Raw genomic sequence first — 22,041 nt, 5'->3', positions numbered from 1 at the left:
TCTACCAAATCATGGCCTCATCAGTGTTTTATTTTTGTTCTCGTGCTAATCTTTTTCATATAATGGTTATTCTACTTCCATTGACAACTACATATTTTCTCTATTAAAACATATTATCTATTTTGTGATCTGAATCTATTCAAGTCCATTGAGATTCTAGGTACCAGTGATTTTCATAAGCTGTGCTTGAATTTGAATGATAGAAGTAGATACACGTAGATGACTCCAACAAATTCTTGTAACTCTCATTTGCTTTCAAGTTTAAAACCTTGGCACAGACTTCAAATGTCTGCATTGTATTGCAGTGTTTTCTTATCTATGTATTAATTTAATCGCTTCTCTCCCTGAACTGTCTGAACGTCATTGCATGACCTAATCCAGAACGCTGTATTTTTTTTCATAGCCCCCCGCATAAAATGGTGCTGGAAATTTTGTAAACCCTCAAGAATTTCCATGTTTCTGCAGAAATTTGAAATAAAACTACATCGCATTCTTGCACAAGTCCTAAAAGTAGAAAAATAGATCCAAATCAAGCAAATGAGTGAAAAATATTTGAAACTGTCATTTTACAAATGAGTAAATCTATTTGAATATAATACGTCAGTGAGGGCATAAGTATGTGAACCTTTGCTTCCTGTTTCTAGTATGATCCCCATGTGCAGCAATCACAATCTAAATGTTTTCAGCAATTGTAAATTAGTCCTGTACGTTAGCTTGGAGGAATTTTATCCCATTCCTCCCTACAAAACAGCTTCAACTTTGTTATGCTTCTCCCATAAACTGCTCCCTTGAGGTTCTTCCACAATATTTCTATAGGACTATGGTCAGAACTTTCACTTGGCATTCTAAAACTTTAACGTTATTCTTCTTTATCCATTTTTGTAAAGCAACTTGTGTGTTGTTGACTTGCTTTATGACACACATTCTTTTGAGTTGCAGCTCACATACAGATTTCCTGATATTTTACTTTAGAATTTGCTGGTATAATTCAGAATTCATTGTTCCATTAATGATGGTAAGCTATCCTGGCCCAGATGCAGCAAAACAAGCCAAAGCCAAGATGCTACCACCACATGTTTCACAGATGGTGCAAGGTTTTTTGCTGTAATGCAGTGTTTTTATTTCCAAAAACTTATACATCTCATTAATACTAAAAAGATCTACTTTTGTGTCATCCAGGCGATCTGTCACAGCACTGTTGCAGGATATACTGGGGCTTGGGGCTCCCTCCCATTCCCTAAAGCTAGTGAGGCCCAACTATCCCAGCTCCCCGGATTACTTCTGATGGTGAAGAGGCCGGGGCATTGTGCCATACTGAGCTCATAAATCAGCCACCCAGGGAAGTGGGGAGTTGTAGTGTATAAGAATACACAAGCCAGACTAACAAGGGAAGATGTACAGGGATAAATGAAAATACCAATCAAACAAATATGAACTCAGAAACAACAAATTGGAAGACCAGAATGTAAAGGAAGGAAAAAACAAATAAGATGATGAGAATATACACAGACAAATCACGAAGCAACAGTCTTCTGAACAAAACTCCAAACACCACCAACTCCAGAAGCAGGAAGTATGAAACGAACACTGGCAATCCCTGATTGCCCTAGGCGAGTATATATAGCAGACAGGAGTGGCCAACACTTAACAGCTGAAACTGTAAAAGCAGGAAACCTCCAGGAGCTCTCAACTGAACAGATTAACCCCTGCACCGCTAGCAGAACCAACACTGCTTAATATTATGGTGACGTGCTTCTAATCAGTGCAGAAATACGTGAAATCAGACATCTGCATATAATAAGTAATGTTCTTTTTGAAGAGCAGTGGCTTTCTCTTTGCAATGTTGCTATGCACACACCATTACAGCTCAGTGTCCTCCTGATAGTGGACTCATGGATATTAACTTTAGCTATTGTGAGAGAGGCCTTTAGTTGCTTAGAAGTTACCTTGGGTTCCCTTGTGACCACTCAGATTATTAAATGCCTTAGTCTTTGAGTACTTTTCGCGGGTTGACAACTTTTGGGGAAGTAATAATGATTTGTAATTTCCTCCTTTTGTACACAATCTCTCTGACTGTGGATTAGTAAAGTAAAAACTGTGTGAGGTAGTTTTATAACTTTTTTCAGCACAATGATCATCAACATCTTTTCTTCTGAGATCCACAGAATTCACCTTTGTTCACACCATGTAACCTGTCACCCGCTCATACAAAATTGTCATCCTATTGATTGAAAACACTAGACTCTAATTTCATCTTCTAATCATCTGCTAATCTTAAAGGTTCACATGCTTTTGGCACTCACAAACAAGTGATATGGGATAATTTTCCTCAGTTAAAAAATTACAGTCTAATATTTTTGACTAATTTGGTTCCCTTTTTCCACTTTTAGGCTTGTGTGAAAATCTAAAGTTTTAGGCAAAATGTATGCAGAGCTAGGGATAATTCAGAAGACTTCACAAATTTTAAAATTTTCAAATGTAGCTGTAGCTACATTTATATATACAAATAGCTTTCTCCTAATATAGTTACTGTATAACAAGGTCACTGGCACGATATGTGAAGGGGGATATGTGTCACAGAGACTGCTTTCCTCTGTGATCTAGAAAGCCATACGTTTCCTTTCAGCATGGTATGTGCTGAAATAGTTAAGCGGGTTTTTAGGTGAGTAGGTAAAAGATGGGCGGGACGCCTATTCACCATATCTCCACCTCAAGGGTGTGGCTGGGGAAATAAATGTGCAGCCAGTTTTTTTTTCTGGTCTGTGTTGTGTAGATGCAAGCAAGCCCTAGGCTGATGCTCCTGAGAGTGCTGCCATATGTGATGGCCCAGGAGTACTGGGCAGGGCTTTTTTACTGGGCAGGACTGTTTACGGACTTTATTTGTTTCCTGTTGAGCCAGAAAGGCTGTTTATTTCTGTTAACATTTTGTGGTTTATGATACAATGGACCACCCAGAGACTTTAACGCACGTGTGCCTGTGTCTACCTCGAGGAGCCGCTAAGTGAGCCGACCTGCTACAAGTGGCGTTTTGGATGTCATGAATAATAAGAAAAAAATCCAGCTCACCCCTGAGATGCTATTCCAATCCGGGAGGCCCATGGTGTCCCTGCTGCTGCACAGTGCTGATGCTGAATGAGGAAAATAGGGATGGAACCAGCTCGACACACCGGAAAAAATAATTCAAAAAATCCTTTAAAAATAAAAGTGAAGGAAAAATGGGCATCTCAGACAACAAAGCAATAAAGAGGGGTGGTGTGTATAACAGGAATCAATCCATACGCGTTTTGAGCTACATGGCTCTTGAACACTGTATATGTGTTTTGGATGCGGGCAAACAATCCAGGAACACGTGTAGCAGCGGTGGACAGATCATATGTCCTGAGTTAAGGCAGCTACCGAGATTGAGAAAATGGACAAGCTACTCAAGCACCTGGTCCTAAACCAGCAGCAACAGCATCAGGTACAGCAAGAGACAAATAATCTCCTAATGCAGCAGATACAGCAGCAGCAAAGGAAGATGGAACTCCTGATGGGAGAGGTCCGCAGCAGAGAAACCGCCCCACCCCACGTCAAGGTGATGACCTGTGCGTCCGGAAAACGGTAAGACGAGCCATGCAAAAGATGACCCCAGGGGATGATATAGAGGTGTTCTTGACCGTTTTTGAACGGGTTGCAGAGCAGGAGAGGTTGCCCCCAGAGCAGTGGATGGAGGTGCCGGCCCCCTATCTGGCAGGTGAACCCCAAAAAGCCTATTTTGACATGACCTTGCAGGATGCCCGGGAATATGCCAAGTTGAAAGCGGCGCTATTGGCATGCTCAGGGGTCACGATGTCTGTCCGAGCCAAAAGGGTTCATCACTGGGCGTATTGTGGTGACAAACCTCCCCGCTCACAAATGTTTGACTTGTTGCATTTGGTCCAGAAAAGGTTGCAGCCGGAGTCCTCCGCTCCAGCTCAGATGGTCGAGGGGGTCATCATGGACTGATTTATTCACTCTCTCACCAGACCGCTGCAGACCTAGGTTGCCTATGGAGACCCCCAGAATGCGGATGACCTGGTGGGCCTCGTAGAAAGGTATCGAGAGGTCGAGAGGTCCCCAAGGAAGCCAGGGGGTGGTACATTTCCATACTGGGATATCCAGCGGGAGCCCATGCCCCAAAAGAGGGGTAACAACAGCCACCACTGTGGGGGAGTCCAAGGTCCCAAGGAGCCGCTGAGGGGCTTCCAAAGGCTGCTGCTAAAGACCTGATCTGCTGGCGTTGTCACGGTCTTGGACACATAGCATCCCGTTGTCCTATGTCTGCCGAGCAGATGAATTGCAACCTGGGCAGGCGCTACTCATATTTTGCCTACCCAGCCTGCAGTGTGGACTATCAGCCCGGAGAGGGGCCTCAGTCATGTCCTGTGACTGTAAATGGAGTACTGGTGTTGGGACTCTTGGACTATGGGAGCTTATTGACCCTGATAAGGGCCACGCTTCCTCACCAGTTGATCACAGGGAAACGTGGGCATCTGCTGTATCCACGGGGATGCAAAAGACTACCCTGTTGCCAGAGTGATGGTTAAAACGAGCCGTGGTATGGAGTTTCATGAGATCGGTGTAGTCAGAGACTTGCTGCACCCCTGATAATCGGGTGGCACTTCAGCCTGTTCTGGGACTTGTGGGGAAAAGTAGGGGTGTCCAGTGTCTTAGGCAGGAGCCAGTGCAGCCCTGATGAATCCCCATTGCAGTAGGAGGTGGAGGAGTTCCTCTTGTGTGTCCTAGCTGGTGAGGAAGAGGAGTTGATGATCAGGGAGGCCAAGCTTCCTGAGCTGGGTTTTCTAGTGAAAATTTGGGGACTGCTCAAATGGGAGATCTTACCCTAAAAGGAACCTTTGAAAATGTAACTGTGATTGATGGGGTTTTTCATGATCCGGGGTTGACACCAGGTACTCACACTTTGCAGTTAATAGCGAATTGCTGTACAGAGTGACTACACTGAGGGGAGGAGAAATAGTGGAGCAGCTGTTGGTTCCAGGACCCTACTGGTGGAGGGTTCTAGACATGGCCCATTCGCATGTTTTGGAGGGACATCTGGGGGTGGAGGAAACGCAGGAGAGAATACTGCAGAGGTTCTATTGGCCGGGATGTTATCGGGAGCCCAGAAATTATTGTAGCTTCTGCCCCACGCTCCCTCTGTGCACTTCCGAAGTCCTCTAGTCCCATTTACGGTAATAGAGATCCCGTTTGATCGAATTGCCATGGACCTAGTATGTCCGTTAGTTAAGTCGGCATGAGGGCACCAATATATCCTAGTTGTAAGGACTATGCGACCTGGTACCCTGAAGCAGTACCCCTAAGGAACTTTTCGGCTAAGAGTATCGCCCAAGAACTTGTCCATATTTTTGCTAGGACGGGCCTGCTGAAGGAAACTCTGATAGACCAGGGAACCTCCTTCATGAGCAAGGTTATGTAAGAGCTCTGTAGGGTCCTTCAGATTGCTCAGCTGCAAACCTCAGTGTATCATCCACAGATCGACGGCCTAGTAGAGCACTTCAATAAAACCCTGAAAGCCATGCTCAAAAAGGTCATTGAGAAGGATGCGTTTCTGCTCTTCTCCATCAGGGAAGTTGCCCAGGCCTCTAATTGCTTCTCGCCGTTCGAGCTCCTGTAGGGTCGACATCCACGAGGGCTCCTGGACATCCCCAATGAAACTTGGGAAGCTGAGTCACACCACACCAGAGCATGTCGCCCAGCTGCAGGAGAGAATGGCAAAAGTGATGCCTATTGTGAAGGAGCATCTTCTCCAGGCACAGGAGGCACAGGCAAGGGTGTATAACCAATCAGCAAGGCTGAAGCAATTCCAGCCAGGGGACCGCGTGCTAGTGCTTATCCCCACGGTGGAAAGCAAGTTCCTAGCCAAGTGGCAAAGCCCATACGAGGTGGTGGAAAAACTGGGTGAAGTTAATTACAAGGTACACCAGCCGGGGCGAAAGAAGCTGCACTAGGTCTATCATGTGAACTTGCAAAAAATCCTGGAGAAACCGATAATCGCTGGACACCACTTGCCTGGGAGCCAGTCCCAAAGTCACCGTGGACGATGTCACCATTGCAGAGACTCTGACGCTGGCTCAAAGGCAACAGTGTCGGGAGCTGTTGCAGCGGAACCGGGATCTATTCTCTGAGTTGCCAGGGCATACGCAGGTGGTCGAGCATGACGTGTTGACAGAGCCGCAAGTAAGGGTGATCCTCAAGCCCTATAGAATTCCAGAAGCACGGAGAGGGGTGATATCCAATGAGGTGAAGTGGATGCTAGACCTGGGGTGATAGAGGAGTCGAAAAGTGCATGGTCGAGTTCTATCGTCCTCGTACCGAAGCCTGATGGTGAGTGGTGGTTCTGCAATGACTATCGCAAGCTGAATGAAGTCTCTTGTTTTGATGCTTACCCGATGCCTCTTGTGGACGAACTCATTGAGACTTGGACCCACAAAGTATGTTACAATCCTGGACCTAATGAAGGGCTATTGGCAGATCCCCATGTCCCAGTGTGCCAAGGAGAAGACAGTCTTCTCGATGCCTGATGGGTGTTTTCAATACACCAGGATACCCTTCAGTCTACAGGGGGCCCAGGCCACCTTCCAGAGGGCGATGGATCGGGTCCTGGCTCCACATAAGAAGTATGCCGCAGCGTACCTCAATGACATAGTGGTCTTTAGCCCTGACGGGCCAGTCATCTACCAAAAGTACAAGCGGTTCTGGATGCTTTGAGGAATGCGGGGTTCATGATAAATCTGAAAAAATGTGCTATAGGGAAGGAAGAGGCCAAGTTCCTAGGCTATGTTGTGGGGAGAGGTGAAATTAAGCCACAAATCAACAAGATCGAGGCGATCCAAGAGTGGCTGCAACCGCTTTCCAAAAAGGAAGTGAGGGCGTTTCTTGGAATTGTGGGGTACCGTCGGCGATTAATTCCGAATTTCGTTATGATCGCTGCGCCATTGACAGATCTTCTTAAAGGCACCAAATCAATGATAATTAAATGGTCTGATGACACAGACATAGTGTTCCAGGGGCTGAAGAGAGCTCTGTGTAAACATTCGGTTGTGGTGGCACCAGACTTCAGCAGAGTTTGTGGTCCAGACAGATGCATCAGAAGTTGGCTTGGAAGCCATGCTGTCTCAAGTAGTAAATGGAGAAGAACATCCAATCCTGTATTTGAGCTGGAAGCTCTCGTCATCCGAGAAGAATTATGCCATCATCGAGAAGGAGTGTCTGGCCATAAAATGGGCCATGGATACATTGAGGTACTATCTACCAGGCCGGAGGTTCAAACTTTTGTCCGATCATTTCCCTCTGAGATGGTTAAGGGAGAAAGAGGGCAAGATCACATGGGTGACTAGATGGTCCTTAGGCCTCCAGGATTTCAAGTTCCATGTAGAACACAAGCCCGGGAATTCACATGGGAATGCAGATGCCCTCTCTTGAATTCTCTGTTTGTTGTCTGATGGTGCCAAAGCCCCCGGCTTTGGGCATAGGGGAGGAATATGTGACAGGGTCACTGGCACGCTATGTGATGGTAGGTGATATATGTCACAGAGACTGCTTTCCTCCGTGATCTAGAAACCCATAAGTTTCCTTTCAGCATGGTATGTGCTGAAAGAGTTAAGCGGCCATGTTAAGGGTGGGTTTTTAGGTGAGTAGGTAAAAGATGGGCGGGACGCCTACCACCATATCTCCACCTCAAGGGTGTGATTGGGGAAATAAATGTCCAGCCAGTTTTCTTTTCTGTGGTCTGTGTTGTGTAGAGGCAAGCAAACTCTAGGTTGATGCTCCTGAGATAGCTGCCATATGTGTTGGCCCAGGAGTACTGGGCATGGCTGTTTATGAACTTTTTTGTTTCCTGTTGAGCCAGAAAGGCTGTTTCTTTCGGTTACCATTTTGTGGTTTATGATACAATAAACCACCCAGAGACTTTAACCCATGTGAGCCTGTGTCTACCTTGAAGAGCTGTTAACTAATCTGCCACAAGTACCACATATACTCATGTATAAGCCGACCCGAGTATAAGCCGACCCCTCCTAATTTTGCCACAAAAAAAAGGAAAAACTTATTGACTCGCGTATAAGCCTAGGGTGGAAAATGCAGCAGCTACTGGTAAATTTCAAAAATAAAAATAGATGCCAATAAAAGTAAAATTAATTGAGACATCAGTAGGTTAAATGTTTTTGAATATCCATATTGAATCAGAAGCCCCATATAATGCTCCATACAGTTCATGATGGCCCCATAAGATGCTCCATACAAAATACACCCCATATAATGCTGCACAAAGGTTAACAATGGCCCCATAAAATGCCCCATAGAACAATGTCCCATATGCTGCTCCATAAAGGTTATAGCCCCATAAGATGCTCCATAGATTATGCCCGATATGCTGCCCCATAAAATGCTTCATAGATTATGCCCCATAAAATGCTCCATAGATTATGCCCCCATAAGATGCTCCATAGATTATGCCCCGTATGGTGCCCCATAAAATGCTTCAAAGATTATGCCCCATATGCTGCCCTATAAAATGCTCCATAGATTTTGCCCCCATAAGATGCTCTGTAGATTTTGCCCCCATAAGATGCTCCATAGATTATGCCCCATAAGATGCTCCATAGATTATGCCCCCATAAGATGCTCCATAGATTATGCCCCCATAAAATGATCCATAGAGTATGCCCCATAAGATGCTCCATAGATTATGCCCCCATAAAATGCTCCATAGATTATGCCCCATAAGATGCTCCATAGATTATGCCCCCATAAAATGCTCCAAAGTTTATGCCCCCATAAAATGCTCCATAGTTTATACCCCCATAAAATGCTCCATAGATTATCCCCCCCAAAGATGCTCCATAGATTATCCCCCCATAAAATGCTCCATAGATTATGACCCCATAAGATGCTCCATAGATTATGCCCCCATAAGATGCTCCAGAGATTATGCCCCCATAAAATGCTCCATAAATTATGCCCCCATAAGATGATCCATAGATTATGCCCCCATAAGATGCTCCATAGATTATGCCCCATAAGATGCTCCATAAGATGCTCCATACATTGTGCCCCCATAAGATGCTTCATAGATTATGCCCCCATATGCTGCTGCTGCCGCTGCAAATAGAAAGAAATGACATACTCACTTTTTGTCGCTGGGGGCCAGATGCCAGTGTCACCGCTGGCTCAGAGCCCCGGCACTTGAGATATTCTCCTGTCCCTGGTCCAACACTGCTCGCCGCTGTCTGCCGCGTCCTCTGTCCATGACTGTTCAGGCAGCAGAGGGTGCGGCACGCACTAACCACATCATTTTTTTCCAATGAAGCTAACACAAATACACTCCGAAATGTGGTTTAGGTTGAGAAAATAAATTGGCATCAATGCAGAAATATTGATCATTTAATGAACACAGAATGGTCAGATTTTGGCAAGACAAAAATTTTGTCGCCTGGACATATAATGCACCCAATCCTAGTTTACATCCTCACCTGTGCTCAGTATATGATCGGTTAATTAGTGGGTGTGTATAAAAACAAACCCAGCACCCCAGACCTTCACATGAGCTGCAACTTGAGCTCTGACAACATGCCAAAAATCCACCCTGCGACCAAAGATGGATTATCAAGATGCTGCAGACCAGATCCACTGCATAGGTGGCTGGCACCTTTAATGGGTCTCAGTGTCAAGTACAAAGAATTAAAAAAAGATTTGAAGAGACTGGAGATGTGTTTGACAAGCCCAGGTCCGGGAGACCCCGCAAGACAACTGCTCAGGAGGAACATTTGTTGGTTAGAAAATCCAAACCAAGCCCCTCTTCCACTGTACCAGAGCTCCAACAGACCTGGTCACCTCAAGTCCCTGTGTCAACTAGAACAGTTTGTAGGATTCTGTCTCGAAATGGCCTCCATGGTCGAATCAGTGCTCAGAAGCCAGCACTAAACAAAAGGCAAATAAAAAACCGTGTGGCATTTGCAACGTCCCACAGCCTGCTAAACAGATGGATGCTGGAAAAGTGGCAGAAGGTGGATTTCTCTGATGAATCTTCAGTAGAATTACACCACAGCCACCTCAAATATTGCAGGAGACCTACTGGAGCCCTTAAGGATCCAAAATACACCCAGAAAACAGTTAAATTTTGGTGGTGGAAAGATCATGGTCTGGGGTTACATTCAGTATGGGGGTGTGCAAAATATTTGCAAGGTGGAAGGTAATATCAATAGCCTAAAATATCAAGAAGTATTAGCTACCTCTTATATTCCAAATCATAAAAGGGGTCAAATTCTGCAGCAGGATGGTGCTCCATCTCATACATCCATCTCTACAACAAAGTTCCTCCAGGCAAAAAGATCAAAGTGCTCAAGGACTGGCCAGCCCAGTCACCAGACATGAACATCATTGAGCATGTTTGGGGTAGGATGAAAGAGGAAGCTTGGAAGACAAAACCAAAGAATCTAGATGAACTCTAGGAGGCATGTAAGACTGCATTCTTTGCTATTCCTGATGACTTCATTAATAAATTGTATGAATCATTGTTGAACCGCATGGATGCAGTCCTCCAAGCTCATGGAAGTCACACAAAATATTAAATATGACTCTAATAGCACCACAACTTCATTCACCAATGTTATGCAACATATATTTGTATTTATATTTTCAGTTAATTATTTGTTTGAATATCACAATACTTTCTTTGGGCGACAAAACTTTTGTCTTGCCAAAATCTGACCATTCTGTGTTCATTAAATGATCAATATTTCTGCATTGATGCCAATTTATTTTCTTAACCTAAACCACATTTCAGAGGGTTTCAGCTTTCAAAAGAATAATTTATACAACCAATGGATGAATTTAACGTCAGGTTATAAGCTTTTATTTACATAACATGGTTAAGCGACATAACTTCTGTCAGGGAGTGTATAGGAACACTGTTAGTCCTAAGGATACGCAGGAGTTACCACACAGTTGTAGCAGTTGGAGAAAGCCTGTCAGATTGCCAGGAAAAGGAAGGAAAATGCCTCTGCATGTGTTGTATGCTGCCAGAGAAATTACAGTTTTGATGTTCAGTAAAGTTGCACCGTTGAACGAACCTGGGAGTACAGAGTGTTTTTTGGGACTCAATTGTCAGAGACTGAAGCAATAGTGATCGTGGAAATTCTAGTGTCTGTAATGAGTACAGTATTGCATACTGCATTAAAAAGACTTGTTATTAATGTGAGACAACAGGGTGTGGGAACAGTTCTAACTGTCGACACGACTACCACCCTGACTGTCTTACATACACACCATATTTTTCAGATTATAAGACGCTCCGGATTATAAGACGCACCCCAAATTTTGAGAAGAAAAATAGTATTTTTTTTCTTTTAATAAAATGGTGAGTTTTTTATAATCCACGCGTCTTATTGCTTACCAGGGTTGTTGGCTGCGGTAAAGCGGGGTCCCAGGGTCGCTGCTGGAGGAGGCAGAAATAGGGTGATGCTGCAGGCCACAGGCTGGGATGAGCGGGTTTTCCGATGCGCGGCGCTGCGGTTATCTGGTGCTGCTGCAGGTGTCCAGTGCTACTGCCCGTTGCTGCTGCGGGTGCTTGGCGGTGCTATAGGGAGGTGTCTGGCGCTGTGGGGGTGTCGGACGGTACTGCTTCGGTGTCTCCGGTGCTGTCAACATTTTGTGAAAGGCCAGTGCCCCGGCAGTTTCATGGTTTCCTGTGCTATGGACTCCGGGAAAATGGCCGCCGGGGGTCGGCGTATGTGGAGATGGAGATCTTGGCACCAAGATCTCGGGAGGTGAGATCTCAGAGTTGAAATCTCATCTCCTGAGAACTTGGTGCTGAGATCTCCATTTGTGCATGCGCCTCCCCCGGCGGCAATTTTCCGGGCGTAATAACCGCATAGGAAACCATGGAACTGCCAGGGCTCTGGCCTTTCAAAAAATGTCGGCAGAGCCCCGGGAGCACCGCAGTACCGCCAAGCACCCGCAGCACTGCTGCACACCCCCTCATCCCAGCCTGCGGCCTGCAACAACGGTACCAGTAAGGTATATATGCATTATAAGACGCACCCCCATTTTCCCCAAAAAAATTTTGGGAAAAAAGTGTGTCTTATAATTAATACGGTATATATTATATTCACTTATATTTGTTTTGTGTGTGTAAACATTATATTTGAACATGGTATGTAATGATATTATGGTCTTCAATGGAGAATGAAAAAGAAGAGGTTGAACAAGGAAATGACATCACAATTCTTTCTTTATTTAGCTTACAAAAATGCATACAAATCCAAAACTGTGTGGAATTTCAACTGCGTTTTCTGCCAAGAGAGGCAGAATCCACGCAGAATTTTTTAAAAGCAAATCCGCAATGTGCACAAATACCCTAATAGGTATTGCAACCTAAGAAGTGCCAAGAGCTAATTTCTGCATGCAGTGGCCACCTGGCTCCTGGAATCTGTAGTAGATATCATGTTTTTGTAATTGGATTTTGCCTAGAACATTCTTCATAAGGCTACCTTAAAAGTTTGCATTGCATACCATTAAGTTTAGAGAGTTTTTAATTGACTGATGTTTGTTTTCCGATTCAGGCCATGTCTTGTTAGAGGGATTGTTTCACCCAAGTTGATTTTGGTATATGTAAAATGTGATATTACATTGAATGGACTACTATGTAACCTAGATTTTTTTCAGTGTGCTGAGACCGTGCAAGTGTAAGAAGATGAGTCAAGATGGAGTCAGCAGTGTGCGGTGCCCTTTAGGGCCGTTATCTGGGCTGTCACCACTGTTGGCAGAGTTTTCCTCTGAGAGGGAGAGACCTTTCTGTTAGACAGCAGGGGGTGCGGGGTACAAAAGGAGACCTGAGTGCAGGAAGAGAGACTTGGCGGGAAGACGACAGGAGACGGTTGACTCCCTCTCTGCTGCTTCTACTGACAACTCCATTTGTCCGAGACCTCCATGTGCTGACTTTGAGACCTCTCGTGACAATATTAAGTTACCGTCTCTACCCGCACCGTTGGATACTCCTGTTTTACCTGAGATACAGGAACAACTGTTTAGAGACTACTCCGAGAGACCTCGGGTTGTTGCGGTTTGTACACGTGCTCACGACCCATGCCCGGCACCATTTCCGAGGCATTCACACAAAGAACTGCTTCCACGTTCCCGCGTACCTAAGACAAGCAGGACTGAATCCATCGGCACTGTCGGACGGCAGTGTTCCTCATTTCTCTGTAGCAGAGCCAGAGACTTTGTTCATCGTTGGAAACGCTGCCGGGAGATATTCTAGCCTCCCCCTTGCCAGAACTGTAACCGATAAATGTCCTGTTTATTTTATATGTCCTTTTGCCATTTCCTTGCCCTCCTTGCGTGGAGTATTACTTGTTATTGATTGTTCAGTAAATCCTTGTTAGCCCCTTCTCTGTCTCCGCTTACTCACTGCATCCAAACGAACTGTTTGTTCCCTTACACTAGTATTGGTACATAGGTAAGTATAGTTTCACCGTGCTCATACACTTTCTACGGTTTCAGCAGGGTTTTATGGTTAGTTCTTATTGAAATACTGACCCATCAGCAAGTGACACTGAAAGTCCTGGAGTTGATTTCAGTAATCAGTATATTGCTTGACAAAATTCCATGTCGAAGATCAAAAGCTGCAGAGATGCCTACTCAAAATCTTTTATCATTACTTAAACAGTAATTGCAAAGAAGGCTAAAGTACAAACTTCTGTGAAATATATATTTATATAAATGGGCAGCTCTGAACTCATCACTTCACTATTTCTTAAGTAACCTGAGCATTATAATGAATAATGCAGCTGCAGTCTGAGACGCATTATGAATTTTACTTCTTTACTAAATTCCTTGACTAATAGAACTATAGTTCTGTGATCCACAATTAATATTCTGGAGTTACATGGGAGATTTTAATAGGTTTTTCCTGTGCCAATTGATGGGGCATAAAGTAGCGACGGTACCCCAATTCCAGTATATTACTTACATCTAACAACGATTTTCATGAAATTCCTGGCTATCTGTTGCAGTGCTGGAGTCCTCTCCATCTTTGTGCACTTGCTGCGCAGTCTGTAATATTCATAAGTTGCGACTCTTTTCAATCCTGAAAACAGAGTAAACAGCACATAATGTTACACCTACTGTATATAAAGTAGGTAAAGAAAAACTTCCAGGTGCATCTGTCCATCAGGAAGGACAAGCTTGTATATGCTTTACAAGGATATTCCATTCCACTTTGAGGCACTGTGATGCGCAATTTAACCTGTGGTTGCTCTGAACATCTGAACCTTTGCTGTCAGCTTCCTCAGGGTATACCTGATTTTGGGGGGTAACAATGGGACAATCTGTGGTCAGTTTGGATAGCCCTTTGGGTTAACTGTAATTTAAAGAAGCTATCAATTTTGGATACAACCCTAATGGTCCATAATATGCTAGCTTTCTGCTGGGGCATTTTAAGATGATTGCTAAATGCTAAAGAATACTATTATCTATATACACTGACACCACTCCAAACCAGAAGCGCAGCTAGGGTTTCAGCCTGGGGGGGGGGAATCTGAGTGGGCCCCAAAACCAGGTAATCCTTACTACAGCTACGTGGTACACCCTAATTGTGAGGTATAGGGGATCATCAGCAAATGACCGCGCTGTGATTGAAAATAAATCTATATACAAAAACGAACACTGCTATTACTATATAGAGAGCATATAGTGGTAGATACAAGTCCTGCAGACCATATAAGAGATCACAGTACAGCTATTGATGGTGACTTACAGCTGACATTCCTTCTTATGGAATTGTTCACTTTTCTCATCTTTTCCATCTGGATGAGACCGACATAACTTCTCCAGCCAGGACTCATCTGCAGAGATTACAACAAAGACACATCTGACTTCTCACATTTCCTGCACTGTCCATATCTACGCCCAACCTGAGCAAACTACTCATTCTGCTGATACCCCAATACTGAGCCGCTGCCATACACTGTATGTGTCCTACAGCACCTACTGTGTGGTACAATAACGGCTCCTCTTACTGCCCCACATAATAATACCACCACTGTGCCCCTTACATAGTAATAATGCCACCTTTGTGCTCTCTAGATGGTAAAATTCCCCCCTAAAAATATTAATGCCCCATGCTAGTGCCCTCTACATTTTGTCGCTAAAAAGTAATACCCTATATGCAACATTTATGGTCACAATACTCTGAGTCCCAATAACAATAATGCTTAAGTACCCACTTAACATTTAATAATGTCCCCAGAGTCCCATGTACAGTAACAATGGCCCCCGCATTGCTGATGTCAGCAGGTGGTCATGTGATGACTATTTTGGCTTCTCTCAATTCTCTTCTATTGAGAGAAACCAAACCTTTCTAGTCGACACATGCACATAGCAAATATGGGGTCCATGACCTCGTAACAACACCAGTGATATTGGGGGCTCATGCAGCAGGCGCTACCTGTTATGTGACCGCAGACATTTATTCCAAGCTGTAATTAACTACAGTATATAATAATAAATAACTTATTATTAAAGCACCACTGCAGCAGGGTTATTTTTTTTTAAACCGCTGGAGTGGTGCTTTGAGCGCAAGTCCCCTGCCCCAGTCATATACTCATCCTCCGGCGTATTCACTGGTTTTACGCACAACTCCAGTCCCGCAACTCAAATTTGTGAGAGCAGCTTCTGACTGGCCAGAAGTTAGAAGGTACATCACAAGCCCTCAATTTAAGTCTATGAGAGCCAGAACAAGGCGAGAATGAGGCCAGAACTAGGCTTTCATAGACTCACATTGATTAGTGACCTCCGCGTTGCTCCTTGAAATACTGGGGCAGTGGACAGGTCACAAACTGCAGGAGATGCAGCCTAGTGGTGGCCGCGGAAACATGAAAACGCCAGAAGGTGTGTATCAGACAATAGGTAGAGGTCTTAGATTTTAAGGCGTCATTCCAGCGGTGAAATAAAAAAATGCTGGAGTGGTGCTTTAAAGGGAATCTGTCCCGTCCGGGACGTGTATGTATCAATGTGGGCATACAGGTAATAGAAATGTTCACTAATCCTACCTGTATGCCTCATATTAATGGTCTTGTTGCTGATAAATGTTATATTCTTTCTTTATGTTAATGATTTCCAGATTCCGGGACCTTCCTCCTTTCTTCATTATAATACTACCTCCCTCCCATGTATGTCAATTATGGCGCCGGAATCCTGCACCCGCACCCTGCGAGTCACCACAATCTGAACCTCTTCTTCCATTCTATGGGCACTGCATCCTAAGATCTTCTACGCAGGCAAATCACTGTGACCTCTGGTGTGCGCGCCAATTAGGTGCTCTCCTCACTTCCTCCCTGCACAGTTATCCCTAGGAACCATGTGTACATGGCAATGACTATGCAGGGAGGAAGTGGGGAGAGCACCTTATCGGCGCGCACACGTCACTGGAGCGGAAGTCACCAGTGCCTGCGCAGAAGATTCCTGAATGCAGCGCCCATAGAAGGGAGGATGTGGTGTATATCTCTGAAGAAGTGCATGGTGCAGGCGCGGGATTTCGGGGCCATAACTGATGCTTATGGGAGGGGGTATCACAATGAAGACAGGAAGCAGGGATTTCTTACAGCACTGCACGCCCCGGAGCCTGGAAGAAATCATTAATATAACAAGAGAAAATAACATTTATCCACAACAAGACCATAAATATGAGTTACAAATATTTTTATTACCTGTATGCCCATATTAAGAGGTTATATACATCCCGGGAAGGGGGACAGATCCCCTTTAAATTTGATGCAGTTCATGGTTAATATATGGGAGCTTGTTATATACTAATTCTTGTATAAGACCCTGCTGGTAAGTATTAAAAGCCCCCTACCTCCCCATCTTCAGCCCCCCAGACAGCAACTTTACATGTAATAGAGTGCATATAATCTCCTAACAAAGCAGTATAATAATCAGCCCACCAATGCTCCGTTGCCCCTCACCCTCCTCAGCCCTCACAATACCCCCATCCTCTAACATTCACCCCCCTGCCATCCCCCCTACTTCAGCCCGCACAATATCCCCATCTTCTCACATTCAGGCCCCAGTGCCATATCCCCCTCCTCCACTTCAGCCCCCACAATACTCCCAATCCTCTCACATTCAGCCCCCCCAGTACTCTATCCCCCTCCTCTACTTCAGCCCCCACAATACCCCATCCTCACACATTCACTCCCCAGTGCCCGGTCCCCCTCCCCCACTTCAGCCTCCACAACAACCCCCATCCTCTCACATTCAACGCCGTAGTGCCCTGTCCTCCTACCCCACAATACCCCCATCCTCTCACCTTGGCCCCCCGAGTGCCCTGTCCCTACTCCCCCCACAATACCCCCCTCTCACATTAACTCCCCAGTGCCCTATCCCCCTCTTCCACTTCAGCCCCCACAATACCCCCATCCTCTCACATTCACCCCCCGAGCGACCTGTCCCTCCTCCCCCACAATACCTCCATCCTCTCACATTCAGCCCCCAGTGCCCTCCCACCAGTGTCCTGTCCCCCTCTTCCACTTCAGCCCCCACAATACCTCCATCCTCTCACATTCAGCCCCCTGTGCCCTGTTCCCCCTCCCCCACAATACTCTGATCCTCTCACATTCACCCCCTGTGACCATGACATTCCTACATTTAATCAATCTACATTTACAGTCCATCCCCACTTACCAGGTTACTTTGCAGGCAGTGAGGCAGGACCAGGAAGTGTCTGGGAGAAATAGAAATACAGGGTGGGCACTAGGACCCAGCATGCCTCAGCCAATCCCAGCGTGCACCAAACTACAACCCGGAAGAAGCTTCTCAGGTCAGTAAAGCCGGCACTGTACACAGCAGGAGCCAGGAGGGAAACTCTGCAACTGGCCACTGTGCTAGCCTGCAGAATCTTGAGTCAGGCCGTTGGAGCAGGCATTTTCCTGCTCTCCTCTTGTGCTGTGTTCTGCATCATCAAAAGAGTGACAGTCACTCTCGGTGTGCCCCTTCATGTGACGGGGCCCAGGGCGATGGCCCCCTCTGCCCCCCCAGTAGCTACGCTACTGCTCCAAACCTCTCCTCCCCCCGGAATTTTTCTAATTTTGCTACCTCACAAACTGAAATGTCACTGTTTTTTCTGACGGTTTGCAACATGCCTACCGCTGTGAACATTTGATTTTCTTTTTATTGTGAAGTAAACAACAAATAGGACAAAATAACTGAAAACTTTAGTGTGCATAACTATTCACTCCCTAAAGTCAGTACTTTGTAGAGCGTTATTTTGTGGCAGTTACAGCTGCAAGTAGTTTTGGATGAGTTTCTATGAGCTTTCCACATCTTGCCACTGGGATTTTTTGCCCATTCCTCAAGACAAAACTTCTCCAACTCCTTCAACCTTCTCTGGTAAACCGCAATCTTCAAGTCTGACCACAGATGCTCAATTGGATTGAAATCTAGGCTTTGACTAGGCCACTCCAAAACATTTACACTTTTCCCCTTTAAACCACTTCAGTGTTGCTTTAGCAGTTTGCTTCGGGTCATTGTCTTTTTGGAAGGTGAACATCCATCCTTGTCTCAAATCACTGACAGACTGAAACAAAGAAGAATATCCCTGTATTTTGCAGCATCCATCTTCCCACTGACTCAGATCATTTTCCCTGTCCATTCTGCCAAAAACAACCCCATAGCATGATGCTGCAACTATCATGTTTCACTGTGGGAATGGTGTTCTTGGGATGATGAGCTGTGTTGGTTTGGCGCCAGACATAGTGTTTACCTTGGTGGCCATAAAGTTCAGTTTTGGTCTCATTTCATCAAGAGCACCTTCCTCCATCCATACATTTGTGGAGTATCCCATATATCTTTTGACAAACACAAAAGGAGCCTTACAATTGGGATCACTAGAGATTGGGATTTTTTTTTAACCCAATCCTGAGTTGTACTTCTCAACAACTTTGTCCCTGACTTGCTTGGAGATTTCCTTGGTCGTCATGATGTTGTTTGATTAGTGGTACCTCTTGCTAAATGGTGTTTCATCCTCTGTGGCCCTCAAGAAAAGGTGTGTATATACTAACAGACCATCAGACCATGTGACACACCAACTTAGGCTATTTAATGTTGATGCATCATGCATAAATCGCATTGCAAAAATACTAAAGCACAGGTTGTAATGTAACAAACTAGGTAATAAGCCAAGGGGGTTAATAGTTCTGCAATCCATTGTGTGTATAATATATATATAAATTTGCAAATATTTCTACATTTCTGTTTTTTTCCAGTCAAGATGGGGTGCAGAGTGTAAATTGATGAGAAAAAAAATGAACTTTCTTGAATTTATCAAATGGCTGCAATGATATAGTCATTACAGTTTTCTATTTTAAGTGGTTTTTTTTTCAGTAAATGTGTTTTATTTCAGTAAATGTTGATGATTAGGCTTACAGTCAATGAACACCCATACGTCATTGTCTCAGTAAATTAGAAAAATTAACAAAAAACACCTGCAAAGGCTTCCTAAGCGTTTAAAAAGGTCCCTTAGACTATTTCATTAGGCGCCACAATCATGGGGAAGACTACTGACTTGACAGATGTCCATAAGGCAGTCATTGACACACTCCACAAGGAGGGTAAGCCACAAAAGGTCATTGCTAAAGATTATGGCTGTTCACAGAGTGTTGTATCCAAGCATAATAATGGAAAGTTGAGTGGAAGGAAAAAGTTTGGTAGAAAAAGGTGCACAAGCAACCGGGATAACCACAGCCTTAAAAGGATTGTTAAGAAAAGGCCATTCAAAAATTTGAGGGAGATTCACAAGTAGTGGACTGCTGCTGGAGTCATTGCTTATAGAGCCACCACGCACAGACATATCCAGGACATGGGCTACAAGTGTTGCGTTCCTTGTGTCAAGCTACTCATGACCAATAGACAACGCCAGAAGCATCTTACCTTGGCCAAGGAGAAAAAGAACTGGACTGTTACTCAGTGGTGCAAGGTGTGGTTTTCAGATGAAAGTAAATTTTGCATTTCATTTGATAATCAAGGTCCTAGAGTCTGTAGGAAGAGTGGAGAGGCACACAATCCATGCTGCTTGAGGTCTAGTGTGAAGTTTCCATAATCAATGATGGTTTGGGGAGCAATGTCATCTGCTGGTGTAGGTCCCCTGTGTTTTATCAAGACCAAAGTCAGCACAGCCATTTACCAGGAAATTTTAGAGCACTTCATGCTTCCCTCTGCCAACAAGCTTTTTGGAGATGGAAATTTCATTCTCCAGCAGGACTTGGCACCTGTCCACAATGCCAAAAGGACCAATACCTGGTTTAAAACAACAGTATCACTGTGCTTGATTGGCAGCAAACTCGCCTGACCTTAATTCTATAGAGAATCTATGGGGTATTGTCAAGAGGAAGATGCGAGACACCAGACACCACATCCAACAATGCAGACGAGCTGAAGGCTGCTATCAATGCTACCTGGGCTTCCATAACACCTCAGCAGTGCCACAAACTGATCTCCTCCATGCCAAGCTGCATTGATGCAGTAATTGATGCAAAAGGAGCCCCGACCATGTACTGAGTGCATTTACTGAATATATATTTCAGAAGGGCAACATTTCAGTTTCTAAAATCATTTTTCAAGCTGGTGTTATAAAGTATTCTAATTTACTGAGATAAAGACTTTTGGGTTATCATTGGCAGTAAGCCATAATCAACATATTAACAAATTAACACTTGAAATAAATTACTCTGTCTGTAATGACTTTATCTAATATTCGATTTTCACTTTTTGTATTGAAGAACTGAAATTAATTGACTTTTTGATGATATTCTAAGTTTGAGAAGCACCTGTGTGTGTATTTGTGTATATATTATATATATGTATAATATTATATACACACACCTTGGGTGCTGATGAAGTTCTTTGCGTTCTGCTATGTCATCCTGTCAACCAATAGTCCATGTGTGAATAATTTCACTGCTGGGCGTTTTTTGGCTGTTATGACTGTGTTATAATGCGTTTATGGCTGATGTGTTTGTATAATGCATTGCTAGATGCAGAAGTTGAGGTATCTCTGCTGATAAAGGGCAGTAATCTGTTTAGTCACAGTTTGTAAGCCAGGTATCAGGAGCTACAAAATTGCTCCAAATCATTGAGTCTCAGTCGATGTTAGGCAGTTTCCCAATGAAGCTAAGATGCTTTTGGGCTAGGTACCACTGCAGTCGTACAGTAAAAAAGAAACTGAAAAATGTTGGCTACTACTTTTTTTTTTTATTGATGGTCGATCCTTGGCATAGGCCATCAATACATATCTGTTCAGTGGAAGTGTGAGCTGATCTGCTGTTACCAGTTGTGGCTGGAAGTTTTCAGATACTGACAGTAAACATCACCTCCATAATTTCTATTTTGACAGTGGCCGGGTACTGCAGAGCCGCTCCCTATTCAAATGATGACCAGAATTTGTCGGATCTTGCCGGAATCCAGTAGCTCCATCATCTCTATTGTGGCTGCAGCCAGCTATTGGAGATCCACCTCCTATTCAAAAGAATAGGAGGTGGATTTGCAGTTCCTAGCTGCTGCCACCGTGATTTTGAAGAAGTTGCATCCACGAATTTCCAGTCGGTGCGGGTAACAGCTGGTCTGAGGGGTTTTGGTATTCATGGCCTTTCCCGAGAATAGGCCATCTATTAATAAGCAGTGGCCAACCTCTTTTAGGAAATATACTAGCTTTAAAGCTGCACACAGTGAGCAATATATGTAATGAAATAATAATGCAATATATACTTACCCTTTTTCTCCCTATCATTCCAGCATCATGTCCCTGGTACCTCCCATTCCCGATCAGTCTTCAGTAGACCTGCTGATGTCATGTTCTCTATGCCCCAAGTAACTGTTACAACCAATCACTCACAAGATCACTGAGACCAGTGATTGGCTGCAGAAGTTATGAGGGGTATACAGGAAAAGATGTCTTGCAGCCAAGTTAAACAGAAGAAAAGTGGAGTTCAGGAGAGTCATTGTGCTGGA

At 44.4% G+C, this 22,041-nt stretch overlaps 1 protein-coding gene across 3 annotated transcripts in view; it reads left to right on the top strand.

Moving 5' to 3' along the window:
• NOTUM (notum, palmitoleoyl-protein carboxylesterase) overlaps positions 1 to 22,041 on the top strand; it is a 149,912-nt gene that overhangs the window by 38,266 nt on the left and 89,605 nt on the right. The gene's annotated exons all lie outside the window — the stretch shown is intronic.

This window comes from Dendrobates tinctorius, unplaced genomic scaffold (genome assembly GCF_039654945.1).
Source record: "Dendrobates tinctorius isolate UK_male_01 unplaced genomic scaffold, ASM3965494v1 ptg000103l, whole genome shotgun sequence".
In the NCBI taxonomy this organism is placed as follows: domain Eukaryota; kingdom Metazoa; phylum Chordata; class Amphibia; order Anura; family Dendrobatidae; genus Dendrobates; species Dendrobates tinctorius.
Note: the sequence above shows the minus strand (reverse complement) of the source record. Positions and strands in the feature narration are given on the sequence as shown.